At 42.1% G+C, this 18,963-nt stretch overlaps 1 protein-coding gene across 1 annotated transcript in view; it reads left to right on the top strand.

Moving 5' to 3' along the window:
- The window catches only part of hivep1 (HIVEP zinc finger 1), a 65,324-nt gene that overhangs the window by 31,989 nt on the left and 14,372 nt on the right, over positions 1–18,963 (top strand).

Here is an 18,963-nt window from a genome sequence, read left to right as displayed (position 1 = left end):
AAATGACTTCCTATTCATGTATAAAGTGAAAAGCAAAAAATACAAATAAAGAAATGAAAAATGAACAAAAAGGAAGTGGATACACATCGGGGACTCCAAGCCCAAAACGTGAAAAAAAGCACTACTCTTTCTAGAAATAAAGAAAGAGTAGTGCCACTACAGGAGCTGCAGGATCAAACATAAACTTGTGCTCCCTGGTTGGACACAAAACGGGAGAAAAAAGCTTAGAAATGTATGGCAGATAATTCCTGCTGAGCTCCCACTGCCTTTTTCTGTGGGGATTTAAACAAAACGAGAGAACAGGAGCTAAGTTTACACATTTGCAACAAGTTACTTTCACAAACACACAATTTGAGTTCAGCCACATAAACCTAAACCCAATAACCACCAAGGAGGAGCTTTTCTAGTGAACAGATGCTGCAGAGCTGTGGCATTTGGGCAAATGTGAAAGACAGAGTAGGGGCAGCGCTCTTCTAGTAAGAGGCCAAAAGGCCAGTGTGCGAAGTCTGTTGGCTGAAATTTACTGGATTCAGGCTACTAGCTGCTGGAGTCTACTTACTGGGGATGTCTATGTGAGTATGGGAGTGATGACCACTGATAAAAGGCTGTGAAAAGTCCATTAATGCTGGAAATAAGAGGTTTACTGATATTATTGGTCACAATAACTCTGAACTTTTCTGAAGATTAGCTGTTGGAGGTGTGTGTGTGTGTGTGTGTGTGTGTGTGTGTGTGTGTGTGTGTGTGTGTGTGTGTGTGTGTGTGTGTGTGTGTGTGTGTGTGTGTGTGTGTGTGTGTGTGTGTGTGTGTGTGTGATTGATTGTCAGCTGTATGGCAGCTAACAGTCTGGTGAAATTAACCTTCTTGAGCAGCACCATCGCCTACACCAAACAGAGTTGGTTTAGGCTGAAGCAAACTGCATCCTAACTCTGTTTTTACGGCACTATCTGGACTTCTTCTTCTTTTTTTCTTTTTTTTTTTTTTTTTTTTGAAGACTTCTTTAGTGAGAAACTCGCTTGCTGCCAATCGTATTTGGACTCAATCTCAATAAAGAAACTCTCCAGAAGCTTCTTTACTTTATGAATTAAACTTCTATTGCAAACCCAAATTGAGGTATAGCTGACTGGATTGGTTCATTAATCAATTCGACGACTGAACTGTGATTTCGAGCTGTTCTGGTAATTGCTGATGGTTCCTAAATGTGAGAATTTGCTGCTTTTTCTTACTTGCCTTACATCGGAGCAAAGTGGATGTGTTATAGGTTGGAATTGTAGGTTCAGGAGTTTTTCTGCAGCTTTCTCACAAATATCATTCAATTTACTTGGATTGATTGTGAAAGAATTATTATATTTGAAGTCGATGGCAATAAAAGACAGAGGAGTGGGCAAGAAGCGGAGAAGATGATGCCGGTGGTGGTAGTGATACAAACAGGGAGGAGGATGGGAGGACAAGGTGGTAAATTTGAGGACTGAGAATGAGACGAGGAGGAGGAAGATAAAAAGACAGTGAGGGAACGCCATGTCTCTTTCGCTTGGATTATGTAACATTACCTCCTGCCTACTGCCGATGGCAGAGGAAACGCTCAGAAAACAGTGAAAGGGGCGGAGGTGGAGGTGGGCAGCGATATCAACATCAGAGAGGGAGAAGCAGCAGCAGTGGTGTCAGTCAGACAACCACAGCTTACCTAAAATAATGCTGGCGATCATTCAGTTAGCTGATTAACAGACATTGTCCTAGTTTAATGTGCCTTAATGTGGCATTTTTATCTCTGAAAATCTTTCAGACTTGTTTGACAAATCATTGAAAATACCTTTTGGAGCCCTGTTTTTGCTTGTTTGTTTGTTTTTAAAACATATATATCAACATGTTGAGCAAAAACTACCAACTGATTGAAGATTTGATGATACCAAGATGATATCATCTCACACAGACGTTTTTGGGCCTTTCAGACCTTCACCAGCCACATTGTGAGGTACACTTGCTCAAATGCTTGTTAAAGCAAACATCTAATCGCATGGACGCGACCCAATGCATTTATGCACGTAGATGTGGTTGAGACAACCTGCTGAAGTTGAAACCAAGCATTATGTATGCAGGAGATATGTATTGTATATGTACAATATATTGTACATATACACCTTGGGCCCTCTGTCGGAGTATTGTTGTTGACCATGTCACACCCCTTGTCATGAAGCTCAAACTGGTTTCTTGAACATGACAATGAGCTCACTGTACTCAAATGTCCTCCACAGTCACCAGATCTTAATCCAGTACAGCACCTTTGGAGTGTGGTGCAATGGGAGATCGACATCATGTGCAGCCATCCAATCTGCCGCATCTGTGCGATGCTATTGTGTCAATATGGCCTCAAATCTCTGAGCATTGTTTCCAGCACCTTGCTGAATCGGTGCCGTGAGGAAATACGACAGTTCTGAAAGTACAGTGAACTCATTGTCATGTTCAAGAAAACTGGTTTGAGCCGACTCGATAAAGTGTCCGGCGAGTGTTTGTTCGTTTGTTTTTTTTTAGATTTTTAAATGGTTAAATAGTTTTGATTTGATTTGTTTCGCTGGTTGACATACACAGGGCTGTTTGTTGTGGCCTCTGTTGAGACATGTCCCTCTGTGTTTACATTCAGCACCAACCCCGTATATGCAAGAACGTGTATGTGCTAAATGAGCTATAAAAGCAGATGGTTGTCTGGCGGCATCTGCAGATAGAGAAACCAGAGAGAGCCGCAGAGCAGCTGCAGGAAAGCCCTGTGGGAGTCTACAGCGCCGGCCACCGGTCTCTCCGAGCGAGCCGATGGCACTCTGTAAGGAACAAGCACACTTCTCGGTATGTAAAAAGACTGCAGCTGTGGTGTCGTCACTGAATATGTTTTCAAAAAGCTTTGGCTCGAGAAAGCCTTCGTAGTCTTTATCAAGTGGCTTCTTGTTAAATGGTTTTGTGCTGCTTTCTCTAGAAGTCGCGAGTCAGTCAAAGATCACAGAAACTTGCTGTGACATGTTGGTTTCATGTACGATTATGAAACGTGTGCCATAAACTGAGAGTAAGGCGTTTGAAATGGGTTATGGGAAAGCTCAGCTTCTTCAGCCTCTGGTTTTTCAAAATTATTTTCTTGCAGTGGATTTATTTTGAATAATGAAAATATCTCAAACCACCATGTTTATGTCTTCTAAACAATAATCAAAAATCTGAATGAACATATTTATGTATAAATGTTTACTCCACATGGCTTTCCTGCATTTCTTTCAAATTTAAAACTATCAAAATATTAGAAAAAAGTCCTGAAAGGACCTCAGAAGAATTGATTTATTGTAAATATGCAGATATTTACATATGATATATGCAGCATTTTAGACTTGAAGATTTGTTGGTTTTGGGAGGATTAAGCAACATAATCCACCAAATAATTTGTGTACACAGCAGCAAATATAAAAAATTAGTTGGGCTACAACTAATATTTAACCTGACAGTTGTTATCACTTCATAAAATGTCAAAATAATAATAATAACAAAGTGAAAGTTCCCACAGCTCTACACGATGTCTGTAAATCTCCAAACGCCAATAATGTAAAAGAGAAAACGACAAGCAAAGTAAATGTCTGGCATTTCCACTCAGCCTAAACAATCACAGATCGACTAATTGATTAAACCTTTCAGCCGCACACTGGGTTCAAACTGAAACAACAGCGGCCTTCATCCTACAGTCAAGAGGAGATTTGTTTAAATTAAATCATAATGGATTTTCATGCCATTAACATGCCCCGTGTTTCCACATCACAACAGCCCTCATTAACATCTCAGCTCCTCCCCTGAGGGCAGCAGTGGGAGGCAGCGGGTGGAGGAGGGTGTGATGGTTGAGAGACGAGGCTTGTTTTTCAGTATGCGCAGCAGGAAGGAGGGGGGGGAGACAAAAAGAGGCGAATAGGTGAGAAGAAGCCTGGATTCAGAAGCCGAGCCTGAGCAGGATCCTGCTGCTGTTCTGTAACATGATCAATGACCTTGCATACTGTCAGATCCCGGTTTCCTGCACACGCTCGCTGGCTTTTGTTGCTCTCTCTGCCTCTCACTGTACTCAGCCCCATAAGCTCCAGATCTAATTAAGACTTGTCTCTTTTCCTAGAAGGCTTGGCGGCTGTAATAGTCTCTCCTCCTGTAGCGAAGATGGCACTGTGATTAGATTCAGAGATACGAGAGCAACAGCTGCCAGCTGGATGAAACTTATTGGCCTGAATCGCGTTAGATTCCTCTGATTGGGACCGCGATTGCGTCAAAGCCTCTGAGTTATAAATGTGTGTTCAGAAGTTTTTCTACATTTCCTCAAAGATCAGCCTCAGCAGAGGGGTGGAAGATGTACTCAATCAGTCGAATCATGTTTTTGTAGTATTTTCAGCAAATATACTTAAAGTTTCAAAGCAGTCAAATTACTCGTTGCAAAGCCAAGAGGATCTATTATGGGCATTTCCACCCTCTGCATTTATAGTCTTGGATGCTACTAGAGCAGCTTTGCATGATGTGCAGTTCAGTTTTTCCTCATGCAGTCCCTTACTTTATCTACTGTATGAAAAATAACTATTTGTAAAACAGAAGGTTTGAATAGCAAGTGGGCGGGGCCAAAAGCCTCATTATTTTGGCTATATGAACGTCCTCCACAGTCCTTGATCAGTCAGTTTCAGGAATGTTTTCAAATCTTTTACGAGGTTTGTTAGCACGTGTCTGTGTTGCTCATTTCTGTAACTTCCTGTAACCACTTAGGTCTCTAGTTTTAAATTTATTCCTTGACGTTTTTGGCATTTTTCCGAACACATTGTAACACAGCTTCATACACTATACACTAATACGGTCATCTCAGGCACACAGGACTGACTGTGAGCACAGAGGCCACACCCACCTGCAGTTCAAACCCCCTTGTTTACAAGGGGCAGCCAATCATGAGAAAGTAGACTTGTTTCAGACAGTGGATGAACTGAGCAGTAGGTGTAATGGAGGTCACTGTTTTGGATTTTACATTTTACTGTTTACTCTGAAATATCTGAAAATATGAATCATGAAAAAGAAAAGACAAATATCCGTTTAGTGGAAATAAAAACCACTAATCTGACATCTCAACCAAGATAAGTTCACTGGTATTGGTAGTATAATCTTAATGTTATCTATGTTTTTCTTTGAGAGCAAAACACAATATTTGGCTGCATAGTGTGGTGTGGTGAAATGAAAGTAGCATAAAATATAAGTATATACAGCGGATTTTGACCCTTTTGCCAAAAATCTGCTCGTTTCCGATGAGAGTGTGTGAACGTGGTTTTTGTGCTCGGCTGAAAAGATTTCTGATCGCGACGGTATGCATTTAAAATTCGAAGATGAAGCCAAGAGAAGAAATTTTCAACGTGAACTCCCCAAACAGAGAAAAAGCCAGAGAGAAGAAAAGCCTCCCAGCTCTGTGACTGCCCTGCTCACGTGGTTTTTGATTGGTTTCAGTTTGGTATTTGGAGTATGAAGGGTCAGCGTGGGCGACTGCTTGTATGCAGCATGGATAGGAGACTTTTTGGCAGTTGAATTCGTGGCTGTATTGAGCTGAATGGCTGTGGTAACCCTGATTGTGCGAGTGTTTGTAGATATCTTAAAGCTAATGGACAGCCAGCACACACACACAGGGTCAGTATTAGAGGTTAGTAGCTGGATTACTTCATTCAGGCTGTGCTGCATTATCACCAGCTCAGCTGTCATTAACTCAGATGTTCCCACAGAGATGAGGCGCAGTGTCCTCCACTGCTCCACTCACACACAAAAACACACAGTGATCCCTCTTTAGGTCAGTTTTAAAGACAGAGGAGTTCGGGCGCTTGGCCGTCAAAAGTGAGTCACTGCGTATTTTTGCTTTTAACATGCCAACACCAACTTTTTATGCTGCAGCTTTGGCCGGCCTAATTACAGTGTGCCGTGTTGATCCTGGAGTTTTTGCCTGTGAACTATTTATCTTCTTTACCCCGGCAATGACACTGCAAAAAGTGCTTGGTCACGCTGCATGTTGTCCCTGGCCTGGATAAATATTTATCTGATTTTCTGAACCTCTTTTGCGGCCAAACTGTAAAACCCTGAGAATTCCCCATAATGACTAATACAAAAATAAAGCAGAGGGAGCTTCCTCTTTTTTCCCAACCAGACCACAGTACAGTGAGGTTAAATGTGCAGGCTGGCGTCACTTAGGGAGACACTTTTGTCATTTAACTGCCCGGCTCATCGCGTTTATGTAACGCAGGAGGTCGAGCACTTGTTGGAAGTCTGCCTGCTGTGAGCGGGGTGAATCCCCTCCTTTAACTATTGACTCTGGTCACTTTAAAAGCTCGGAGTGAGCCCTCCCACAGCGACCTGCAGGCTGTTTCTCACTGCGACCTTGCAGCTTTATCTCACCCCCTCAGTGTCAGTCAAGTCAGCTTTGCTCCGCCTTCGGGGAGCTTCAACTGAGCAGCACAATTTGTTGTTGACTTAAAAAATCCTCACAAGATTCTGCAGTTTTCACGGCCATTTCCAGAATCTTGTTTTTTGTTTTTCGCCCACACTCAGCCTTGAATGTCTCTTTTTTTAAATTTTGGAGTTGAAAAGAAAAACAAAATTGCTGCTGGGTGCCTCTGAGAGCGGCAGCGGTTTGCTGTTGTTTAAGGCAAAGTAGAGGAGGCTGTATTTATAGCTGGGACACTTCAGGCAAATGAAAGAAAATCGCATTTGACTCTGCTCTCCAAAGAGGGAAACTGACCATCAATCATTTCAAAATCACATTAGGGAAAAAAAAAAAAGTCTAACCCTTATCCCTTCAAAAACCATCACTTGACTTCAATAACTGATGATGGCAGAAGAAGGAAAGTTTCTCTGTGTTCATACGTGAACATACCAGCATGAATTTCAGAGGCCAGTCGACTATTTGAGCGGATTAGTTTAGATTTAGTTTCGTATTTACAAAATTGGTGTATCTGTCATAACATTTGAGAAGCTGAAACCAGAAGTTGCTTAAAAATGCACACATTGTTGATTCATTTCCTTTTAATTCGATTGTTTACTTTGGCTTATCCTGGAAACCTTGAAACAATATAAAGTCCTGTATCCAAAACACAAAAATATTGGCATATGTAATGTTAAAAACACACATTAGACAGCTTGTTTTTTTGTTTTTTTTATGTCTGAAGAGAATAATGTATTAGGATCTTTGTTAAATATCATCAAATGCATACACACTAAGTATTTCCTGAATAACGTGTGCGTAAAAGCAGAAGCAGTCTCTGCACAAAAAATCAAAACCATGGTGTCCTCAGATAGAAAAAAAGCTCAATTTAAGACTCATGTAATACTGCTTCAAATGAAATTTAGGATTAAACACTTCAAAAGTTTCCCTCAATGTGTTGATGTCTGTATGAAAATGAACAGCGGTGTGTGAATGATATGCTTTTTAATGTGAAAAGGAAAAAAAAAACACCTCAGACTAACGTGCAGCCTCATTGTCAAAAAGGAACTGAAAGACGAAGGCTTGAGATCAACAGTGATGTTTAAAAAACAAAAAAAAAAGGGGGGGATAAAAGCAAAGTCCTCTGGTAAACACCTCAGTCTTCTTTAGCCGGTGAGTGAGCTGTTAGGCAACCAGCAGTTGGCAGGACGCTTTAAATTCCTCCGAGACAAACAGAGAGAGGGAGGGAGGCCGAGAGAAGGATCCCCTGGAGGGTGCCAAAGCCGGTTTTAGTGACGTCAGCCGGCCTGCACTGTTGCTCTGTTTGGCCGGGCCCTCCCTTCCTCCTCCCCCCTCTCCCTGGGCCTTACAGGAATTCCCCTCCTCGTCACATTATTCTGAGGAAACCGCAGGCAACGCCCCGTGCTGCTGCGCAGCCACAGCTGATAGGGCGGAAACGCAGGCTTGTGACTGCTTGTGTTGACACAGACTTAAGTATGCACTTGTTGTTCTCTGCAGAGTCTCCTTCTGTCTCCTGAACAAAAGGAGTTCACATCAGCAGCGTCCAGCAAAGAAGTGAGTTTTTGTCCCGTGAAAGAACCCACTCGTCACGCTCTCGGGGATTCTCTGCAGCGTTTCCTGTTTACCCTCTGAGGTCAGAGGTGTGAAGTTTAGCTTTTGTGGGGGGGGGGGGTCGGCGAAGGCTTGTGGGACACCTTTTCCTCGAGTCTGAGTCGTCAAAGCGAACGGCATAGACAGGAAGCAGTCAGTGAGCTGTCACATAATTCACGGCGCCTCAGTAATCAGCCAAAGTTGGGCATCGGGGCAGTCGAGCCTGAGGGATCCAGAGTGTGTTTGAAAGTTGTTTTTATCTTTGGATGTTGCTGTGACGGGAAGCAGCGCTGCCATCGGGTTTGATGTGCCACACTCTGTGCAGGATTGCAGGCAACACAGCAACAGATTGATGTGTAAGTCTGTGATGAAGTTTCACTTTTTCTTAACTTTGAAATGTAAATATGTCATTTCTAATCTGCACTTAACTGTTTTGCATTTATGCCGAATGAAACCAAGTATTTATCTGACACGTTTGCTATTATTTTGGCTTTTCTCCCCCTCCTCATCATTGTTTTGCCTTTAGTCAAAAAATAGTGAAAACCCTGTACCACAGATTCTGCAAACTGGAGGTGACGTCTTTTTAAAGTGGTTAAAAAAATATTCTGTGGATTTCTTGTCATCTGTTAAGTAAATGTTGACCGCACACTGTGATGGCTGTAACGTGCTTGCACCTTTGTGCATTTAGTTTGGTTATTCATAAGCCTCATTTAGCTTCCTGTTGCCGCTTGGAGGTATAGTTGGCGAATATGCTTATTTACTTTATTTCTGACAGGTGTGTGTGCGTAGTAAGCATATACACCTCGAACCGGCAGATGCTTGGCTTAGCATAAAGAGCGAAAACAGAAGGAAACGAAGTGAATCCGCATTATCGCACCACATTATCACACATTATCCACCGTAAAAACAAGCCATCGCAAAACAAAGAAAAACAGACTGCTGCTCATTCTCTGCAGGACCAGTAACGTCCTAGAGCCTCTGCTGGCTGCAAATACAATATAGCTTTAGTGAGGATAAGAGGCGGTTCAACCCCAGTACACTGAACCCAAGTTTTCCTCATTGCATTCATCACAGTAATGTTTGTGTTTGTAAGAATGGGTGAACTGTAGTTAAAAAGTGCTCAGTGAGAGTAGAAAAGCACTTTATAAGTACCAGTCCATTTATTATTTACTGCTGACTGTACCAGCGTGATTTGGAGAGGACGATACCGGTCTTGTGTGGAACTAACTAACAATTATTTCCAGCTTGTTTTTCCCACTATAATTAGAATTAACCTCATACTAAGATAACTACCTGCTCACTTCAGCTTCAGATTTACCACGTTCACACACTCTCATCGGAAATCTTTCATTTTATTCCTCCTGTTGATGAAATGCTCCCCTGCTCTGAACATTTGCCTGCTAATATTTTGTCCAAAAGTAAATAAATATATAATGCTCGGCATTAGTTATACTAAGTGAGTGTTTATGTCAAATATAAGTCCATAAACAGATGGGAAATCTGCAGTAATAATGACAAAGTAGCTCAAGAACAGCTGCTAAACTAACTAATATTCAGTTTTAATTCATTTCAAGACAAATTTAAGGAAGGATCATATTTGAAAAGCTTAAATTTGAGGTAGCGTGGTCTGCTCTGAGCAAAAAAAATCATAATGAGAATTGAATTAGGTGGGTTGATTGCATTAATCTGAATATTAAATGCCTTAAAGGTCTTTCAAAACCTCAAATTCTTATGGTCCCCCCCGCCTCCTATCTCCTCTCCTCCTCCTTGTTGCTTGTGTGACGCACGGAGCTCACCGTACGTGTGCAAAATTTATTTTCACGCTGAAGTGACTGAAATGTGCTTCCTGTCCCACACGGCCCATCGAGGCGTCGCTTGACGCCACATCGGCCGTCAGTCGCCAAGCTCAGTAAAGCGGAACCGCCGCAGCGTTGTTTCTTCTGTGTCACAGCCCCTCAGCAGCCAGGGGGAACTCGAGACGCTGACTGGATGCAGTTTGACATGCAGCTTGTTTTTACTTCCAGTTTCTTCTTTTTTTAGACTCCTCAAAGAAAGAAGTGGGTGTTTGTGTACAGTTGAGAGCTCGCTGCTAAATTTCAGTGACTGTTTCACGTCTTATGTGAAACTGTCGGGCTCAAACGGTGACATCAAATCCAAACTGAAAAGTTGCTCACAGTTCAGTTAAGGGTTTTTTAAGGGTTTTTTTTCCTCACAAATGAAAATGTGTGCTAGAGCTGAAACAATCAGGAATTGACTGATAACAGTTTGATTTGATTTTAGTGGTTTGAATGATTGAATAAGCATTTTAATATCTTTTCAAATGAATAGTTCAAACTTTACTTCCATATTTAAGAGTTTACATGGTGTCGAACATGAGAAGAGTTGTGTTGTTAGTTGGGGTTTGAGTGCTCTTATTGTGGTAGATCACCGTAGCTGCAGGGGGAGAGCTCGGTCGGCGGCGAGAGCCAGACGGGAACTGGGAATACTAAAAGCTTCTGGTCGATGGATCGATGGATAAATAAACCAGGGCGAGCCCGTGCATGTGTTTTTATGTGACGAATAATATTTTAATACTAATTTAATGCTGATTAACCAAATCGCTGATGGTCCTAACGCTTTCTACTGCTGATTAAATATTTCTTGATTTCAGCTTCTCAAATGTTAAATGTTTCCCTCGGTGTATTAAATCACTGTAAGCACAGTGTAAAGTATTAAGCTCTGGGTGGCTCTAATGGACATTTCTCACTAGTTTCCGATGCTTTCAACCCAACAATTAAGTGACGGATTTAAAACCCAAATGAATCTTTAATAGAAACAAAATGAAATAATTAGTCGCAGTCGTGTGTAAAGTAGTTGTTTCATTGAAATTAAATAGTGGTGTTATATTGAGAGTATGTTATATATAAACAGATTCAGCATATGAACAACAAAGTGGAATTTGAAGGCATAAGACGTGATTTTTGGTACTGGAAGTCTTTTGAATAGGACCGACCAATCAGCTTTGACTGAATGCAGGTGAATAATTTCTACAAACAGACGTTGGCTGAAATAATGTCTTTAATCATTGGGCTTATTCTGATGTTGATTTATCTTTTTCAATTTTATCTGCTTTCATGGTTGGACTGTAAACGATGACAGGAAGTCTTGACCAGATGTGCTGGCTTCAGCACCAAAACTTCAGCTGTTACGCCCAAACCTGATTCCACTTTTACTTTAGTGCTAGTACGTCTACTCAAGGACCCTAAGTCTTTGTGTTCGGCTCTGCTGTTTTTTTTTTTGTTTGTTTTAAAACTCTGTAAGTTGAATATATTTTTGTTTTAGTTCTGACACCTGGTTAAATTTGTTTCAATGCAATTTTGATTTCGCATTTTGGTTCAAGGGTTCAGGAACAACTTTTCAAGCTTTGACCAACAGTGAAACAAATCTGCAGAGATCCAGAGAAATCACAACTCTGCACGACTCAAATAATTTTTTTTTTAAGATTATTTTTGAGCTTTTTATCTTTTTTGACAGTTTGGCAGCAAAGAGGGAACGAGTGCATGGTAAGAAATGCAGCAAAGGGCTGCAGGCCGGACTCGACCCCTGGCTGCTGCACCACAGCCATAAGTCATACAGGCATCTGCTCAACCAGTGAGCTAAACTGGTGCCTGTATCTGTCAATTCTTTCTATTCGTTTTAAGGAAAGCCATACCCCGTAGAAACTACCTTGATTTTTTTTTTCTAAATTAAAGATTAGAGGAAATTATTGGAATAAATTAGAAACAAATAATAAATCTGGGATATTAACTGCAGCAGTATCTTAATTTTCTTGGGTAGCTTGTTAATAATTTTTCTACAAAACGAGCTTGACACCTTCCGTGATTTGCAGCTGCGCGATGGAACGCATCATTTATCGTGTCTTGGCTTTGCGTTTGGAAGTCTGGTTCTCTCTCGTCTATTTTGGTGCATACAGCTTTTTGGGGGAGAAGGTTTTTAATGCGTGCGTGGACCGAAAAAGATAGAAGAGGATAATATTCACGTTCACGTTCATCTCCGCCCGCACCATTAAAAACCCCTACACATGAACACAAACACGCACTCTTCTACCCACCCGGTAGGTTTCTCGTTATATCAATTTTTCACAAGGGTGCCCACGCGGTCCCAATAATCAGTGGCCTCCAGTCTGCTGCTTCTTCCACCTACAGTTTCCTGCGGAGGCAGCAGTACTGTACCGATAGCGCACCAAACCTCTGTCTTTGTCTGTGTGCAGGAGGGAGGGTGTGATCTATTTTTCATTTGTTGACTGGGTGTTTGCAGCTTCATCACTGTGAGGATGGAGCAATAGCTTTAGCTCTTATTAGCATTATTTTTAGAGGTAACTCAGACAAGTGCACCTCTGTCACTGCATTGTTCAGCTTGTGTGTGTGTGTTTGCTGCCCTGTGTATAAGATCCTCATCTCTCCTCTCTTGATGGTGATACATTATTAAAAGCTGCCCGCCTGAAGCTCCAGTTGATGCCGGGGTTTTTAAAATATTTTTTTTAACTCTTACCTGCCCTGCTGCTGTCACTTCCACTCAACACGCTGCTCATAAACAACACGGTAAACAGCTCGACTCCTGCCTCCCTTCATCCACATCCCTTCCACCTTGTCGCCCCCGCTTCGTGGGATGTTTAGCAGACAGCAGCTGATCTCCAGGCTGCGGGGTGGGGGGGGGGGTGGGGGGGCAGGATGAGGATCAGCAACCCTGAACCACTTTTCCAAAAAACTGATGGCGCACTGCGTAAAATGTAAACATGAAGAGAAAATAATGATTTTAAAATATTTATTTTTATGTTAAAAAAACGTATTTGTTCAGATATAAATGGGGTTTGCAGAAGTAAAAACTGGGAAGGAGTCTCTGCTTTGACTGTGAGGGCAAACAGTCCCAGAAATTAAAACATAGCATTTCTCCAAGTAATATGCAAATAACAGCCACGTATCTGTGGTACGCAATATAACTGAAGGAGTCAGAAAATCAGAAGGAATCTCTGTAAGGGACAAGTCTGTGCAAGCACTGGGACGGCTTTACGTTTGTAACCTGATTCTGCGGCTCACTCAAAAACCAGTAACACAGTCTGTTTCTGGATCTTTTCCTTGTTATTCATTTTATTTGCATAGTAAACTTTTACTTTGCATGTGTGGATGCAGCAGCACAGTTGACCTCCCTGTGCCCCGGTGCAGGCACCGTTAATGCTAAAGGGTTCTCTGCTATTCAGATGACGTTTGGTTTGGTTTTTTTTCCATAACATTACTTACTTATTACAGCAAGACATTTTACATACATCACAGCATCTGTATTAAGAGTTTATGTCCAGCCCGTAGCCCAGACCCACTGAAAACATTTATTAGAAAAAAAAAAATAGATCAAAGGAGGCAGTGAGATATTAAATAGTCAACATTTTGCATCTAGATGACTAAAAGCATTTACCTTTATGAACTACATTCATCTCGTCAACTTCTAAATGCGTACAGAGACTGCTTTTAAAGAAAACAATCGAGTCCAGTCTTTACAATTTTGTAAAATTCGTTTGTTATGAAATATTTCTACTTTATCATAAAAATAGGCTTATTTTATGTTAGTGTTCACCTGAGGCAGATCATTTTTACAATGTACTGTATATACATAAATAAAATTATATAATTTATATAATATATATGTATATTTATAATACATTTATAACACATGCATTCAGTACATTACTTTCTTTTAAATTTCCTAATTTTAATAAAAGATATATCTCGTAGCCTTGCACTCAACGATCCTAGTGGTCTATCACACTTGGGGCTTGCTACCCAATCTCAGGTGGGAGTGATGATATCTCCCCCCTGACCTGTCGTCCTGGCTCCCCCTTGCCATAGCATGTGTGTGCAGTAGGCTCGCATGGGGGGGTCTAGCCTTAGGACCCTTACTGGATACAGATGCCCCAGGCGGGAATCAATTTTGTGACGCTCTAGAGGCGTGTAGTCTTACCACTATGCTATCTATCTATCTATATATATAGTCCAATGATTAAAGACTGAAATTTGCTTAAATTTTTGGAAACTTCAAATATTTAACTGGTGTATCAATATTAACGTGCCAATAACCATAATAATCAGTCCTAAAAAGAATGAAACGTGTTGCACACGCAGTATCACGCTATGCAGTTGAAAGGTTTATTTTCAAAGACCTGACTTAACGGCAACAGAGGAAACTGAACCTTCTTCAAGTATAAACTAAGAATCCGTCCAGAAATTTGATCTCAGAAATCAAGCAGAAAAACACTTTAAAGAAATTTTAACCCGCATTAGATTTTAGATTCGATTTTTGTCCCGAGCCTTTATGCTCTCTCCCTCTTCATCGGTGTTAGGTGTTCCCATCATTCTCTCTGTGTCTGTGCTTTTGTGTTGATTAGATTTGATAAAGTGAGAGGGAGCTAATGCGAGGAAGGGAGCGGGAGTGGCAGTCGCCTCGCGCTGAGCTGACTGGTGATGATGATTGACTGCAGGGTAATGGGACACTCTCAGTGCGATTGGGGATTCCTCTGCTCTTCCTCATCTTTTGTTCGGTCACTCAGGAAGCACAAGCTGTACTTCCTTCGAGTCGTTTCAGTCTCAGTTCTGCATTCAGATTGGTTCACCCTGCTCGAGACCGCCGGCAGGCTGTTTTCACGGGTGTGTCCGCGATGATAAAGAATGTGTCACGCACTGATGACAACCCTTATGGACACTTATTGCACCGGTCAGCTGCTGAGGACAGCAAAAACTCAGTTTCTCCTCTGGAGGAGACAAAGATGAGATCGACAGACTGCCTTTAAAGGTGACGGCGAGTTCTGCACAGCTCATGCATCTGCCAGCTGTTGTTATGAGTATTGTACGAGGGGATGCCCATGTTTAATAATAGCGTCATTGTCAAATGAAGCCATTCAGGGAGCGATCAGGATTCTGTAGAAGAGAAAATATTGTTGCCTGTACATCTGTCATTTAAACTATAATTACATAAAAGAACAAACCGGGCGTTTATCAGAGTTGAAATGTTTCCCTATTTGACTGCAGACGGCTTTATTTCCTACAGCTGGTGCAACTGGCATGATTTCAGCCTTTCTGTCTATTAATCCTGCTCTAATCAGAGGGAACCAAATTAAAAGACTGTAAGGAGAAGCTACGTACAGCACAGCTGAAATACTAATTTCATTAATCTGCAAAGTACTTTGTTGATTAATCTTTTTTTGCAAGTAATTAAAAAAAAAGATGTTTATGTTGCCAATTTTTCCTTAAAAACAGTTCATGAACCCATATTGTTGGAATTGGTATCAAATGAGACACAACTGAGAGCAGATTTCTAAATATTTTATGAGGAAATAAAAAGTAAATTGTGGATTTTGTCTGTTATCTAATCAATTAAAGGACAGAGAAGCTTTGATTTCTACCGTATATGCCTGTTTTATCTCTCACTTAATGCTGACAATCCTTTCTTAATAATTTTTGCCAATAAATTGATTTCTTGGCCCCCTGAGCCAAATGTGAAACTGCCAGATTTCTTTTAAAAGCTGCACAAGACAAACAAAAGCAGGAACATTATCTAAACAGCAAATGTCTTACCCACAGTTACCTGAATAGGTTCAATGCTTTAGTGCTGTTTCGAAGCAGGACTGCAATAAATTGTTTTTATTCTCAGTCAATCTACTGTTTCTTTTAAATTGTTATTAATTTATGAATTCATTTACCTTTTTTAATATTATTTAGTTAATGATCTGTAAACAAAGCAGAGAAAACCAGCTGGAGGAAGGGAATGTGGAGTACCATATATTCCTTAATAAATGACTTAATTATGCATAAATGATCAGTGTGCTTTATTTGCTAATTAGCGTATGGTTGCTCAACTAATTATCACCATCGATTGCCCATTTTTACGGAGTTGGAAAATGTCCTCGTCTGTGAGTGAGCGCATGCATCAGCTAGTGTGAGGGTGTCTTTGATGGGTGTTTGATGGTAGCGTGTGAGTGAGTGTTTGCACAGAGCCGGGTGGGTACGGCAGGCTGGTGGAGGTGCTCGAGTTACATAATCCCAAACTCCCTCCCGCGCAGTGACAGCGAAGAGGGGGGCAGCTGCCGAATCCCATCTTGTCATCTCCGCTCTCCTTCTCCTCTTCCTCTCCTCTTTCCCGTTTGATCCAGCAATAAGCGCCCGCTGTCCTCCTGCTTCCTGCTATCATCCACACATCAGCTTCAGGCACTTCAGTCCACCTATCTGGATCGAACTATCACGGACACGACACCAACCTTTTCCACAGAATTTGTTCTAATTTAGTACCTCAGACGTGATTAAAAAGACGGCTCAAACTATGGTCCAGCAGCAGTTTTCGGGCTTCTCGTTGGTGTGCTGGTGTAGTGTCGCGCATACTGATGACACCTCAAACCCCTCGCAGATGCTGTTTTTGTGAAAAACAATTATCCCCCTCCCCACACGCACACATCTTTGATGCTATAACAGGGGAAGCTGAAGCCAAACTGTTGGGGCCATCTGAAACACGTGAATTTTGTGCATATGGCTGCCATGAAACGCTGCCACAGTGCTGTCGATGGCCGCCATTTGGCTCGGCGAGGCCCAGCAGGGAAGGCTGTTGAGTAAAATATGAATTTTTACAAGCTGGCAGTGACGGGAGGAGGGTGTATGAGCCTGGTGGTTATTTGTTGGCCAACAGGCAGAGGGACTCTCAGCGGGGATCCAGTGCCAGGGAGATGCAGTTGTGATGCTGCTCGATGTAGGGTGAAATGTAATATTATTATTATCCATTAGGAGGGTGGGGATCTAGTTTGACATAGGTTGGTTTTTTTTAGAAGTTTAGATCATGTTTAGATCTGCAGCTCATCTGTTTGGATGGGCTTCCCCTCCTACCCAACACTCCTCCCCCCCACCATAAGTGTAAGGTTGTAAACTCACATCAGGTGGGCGCTGGTATCGAAAGGTGTGAACGTTTTCTTTGCCGTTACGTCATCTTCGCCCTGGGGGTAACGGTAATCATATTTCCTAGTCAGAGGAGTGGGCTGGAAGATGTCGAGCGGGGGGGGCATTAAAGATTCGTGGTTGTCATGACAGCAACCAGAGAGGAGACTGACTCCCTCGCCCACTAACCTAAGCCTAATTGACATGCACCCGCCCACTCAGGCCTCTCCCAGCCTGATCATATCCTGAGATATCACGTTTTATAGATCAAAGATCAGGAGTCGGCACCCTCGAGACTGAGGGCGAACTTCCATCTGCGTTTCGCTGCTGTCCTGTTGTTTCATTTGTAGGAGAACAGAAAAACCTGTACATCTCTTTACAGTCATCAGCTGCACATCAGACTCCTTTGTGATTTAAGTAAGACAAAGTATTACCACTGCATGTTTAAGTTGCATATCGATCCATGGTCCACTAAATTATTAAAGCCTCTTGCTTACAGTACAGTCTACTTAAGCGCACCAAACTCCCAGGGCAGCAGCCCAATGTGCTTTGTAAGGGCGATGATCATTTTTTTTGTGTTTAATGGTTAGAAGGAGCCAAAAGAATTGGAGTATGTACAGCACAGTGTTTTTAAAAAGCAGTTCAAGGATCCTACAAATAGTTTTTCTTCCCTTCTATGCTCTGTTTAAAACCACACTTGTAAGCAGTTGCCCTATAAGTGGCTCTGTCTGACTTTAATGTCCTCAAACTGTGTTGTTTTTTTTTTGTTTTTCTCGCTTCCTTCAAATTTTGTGGTCATGTTACACAATGCAGCGCTCTGCTTTTCATCACCACTAACATTTTGTATGGATTCCTTTGTGCTGTTTTTCCTGCGGTTATGGTACAATTACACCAATTTTTTCTTTTAGATGGCACTGGGATGGTCGCAAAGCCCACATGTAGCCCTCACCCACACTACCTCAGCAACCCCAGCAGCCATAATGAGGCAAATATGAGCAACCCCATAATAATTCCCTGCTTGTTTAATAATTCGGGCGCTCTGAGTAGAATATTTTTCTCGTCCTTTTTGAGGGTAGTGCTGCCTCGCCCCTTTCCACTCACCCACGCTGGGGTTTCCTGATCTTTTCCACGCTCCAGAGCTCGACTTCATGGGTGTCATTCAGCGCGAGGGGGTCGTGTTTGCAACTTGTTATGTAAGAAGAAGAATATGCTCTATGATAGCTTACACTCCGCTCTCCTAACATACACGACCACTAATAAGATTTTTGGTGGGCAGTAATCACTTACGCCCTTGTTTGCCAGCGTGCTCTAATACGAGACATATGTATATCACGCTGTGTAGACTATGAAGCATATGCTCTCTGAAGTCTACCTCGGAACCTCCCGACCACTAAAATAAGCATTTATTATCTCAAATTGGTTTGCAGCAGCACAGATATTTACACAAGGAAGCCGTGAGGGTGAGCCGTGGTAGCCATGACTCTGAGGGAAGCTTCGGGATCCTCTCTGTTTGGAGAAATACCGTGCCGCCTTCGTTGCCAGGAAAACACAGCAGTTCCTTTGCCTTTGGATGCCAAGGGCGTTCACGTGGTCATTTATATGTAAACAAATGCGTACCTCTGTCTTTGCTCTCTCTCTATCTACCATTTTGTTAAAGATGTGCAGATAAACAAACGCTCTACCCTCTCCTCGTGCGCCTCGGTTGCTGTGTTTCTGCTGGCAGGGTGCCTTTGTTTTGCTCTACAGCAGCGCAGGGGTGGGGACGCATTATGTAATTCGCGGCGTGTGCCTGGGATATAGAGAGGGAGAGAGACAGAGAAGGGTGTGACTATAGTAACACAAACACACAGAGATGATGACATAATCCCTGACCTCCTCTGTGGCCTGCTTGTGTCCTCCCCTCTGAGTATTCCCGGCATTGGACTGTAAATTTGGGAACCACAGAGGAACATCCTCTTTCACTCTCCA

The sequence above is a fragment of the Simochromis diagramma genome, unplaced genomic scaffold (assembly GCF_900408965.1).
Source record: "Simochromis diagramma unplaced genomic scaffold, fSimDia1.1 OVJJ01000753.1, whole genome shotgun sequence".
In the NCBI taxonomy this organism is placed as follows: Eukaryota; Metazoa; Chordata; class Actinopteri; order Cichliformes; family Cichlidae; genus Simochromis; species Simochromis diagramma.
The sequence above is the reverse complement of the archived record's forward strand: the minus strand, read 5'-3'. Positions and strand labels throughout refer to the sequence as shown.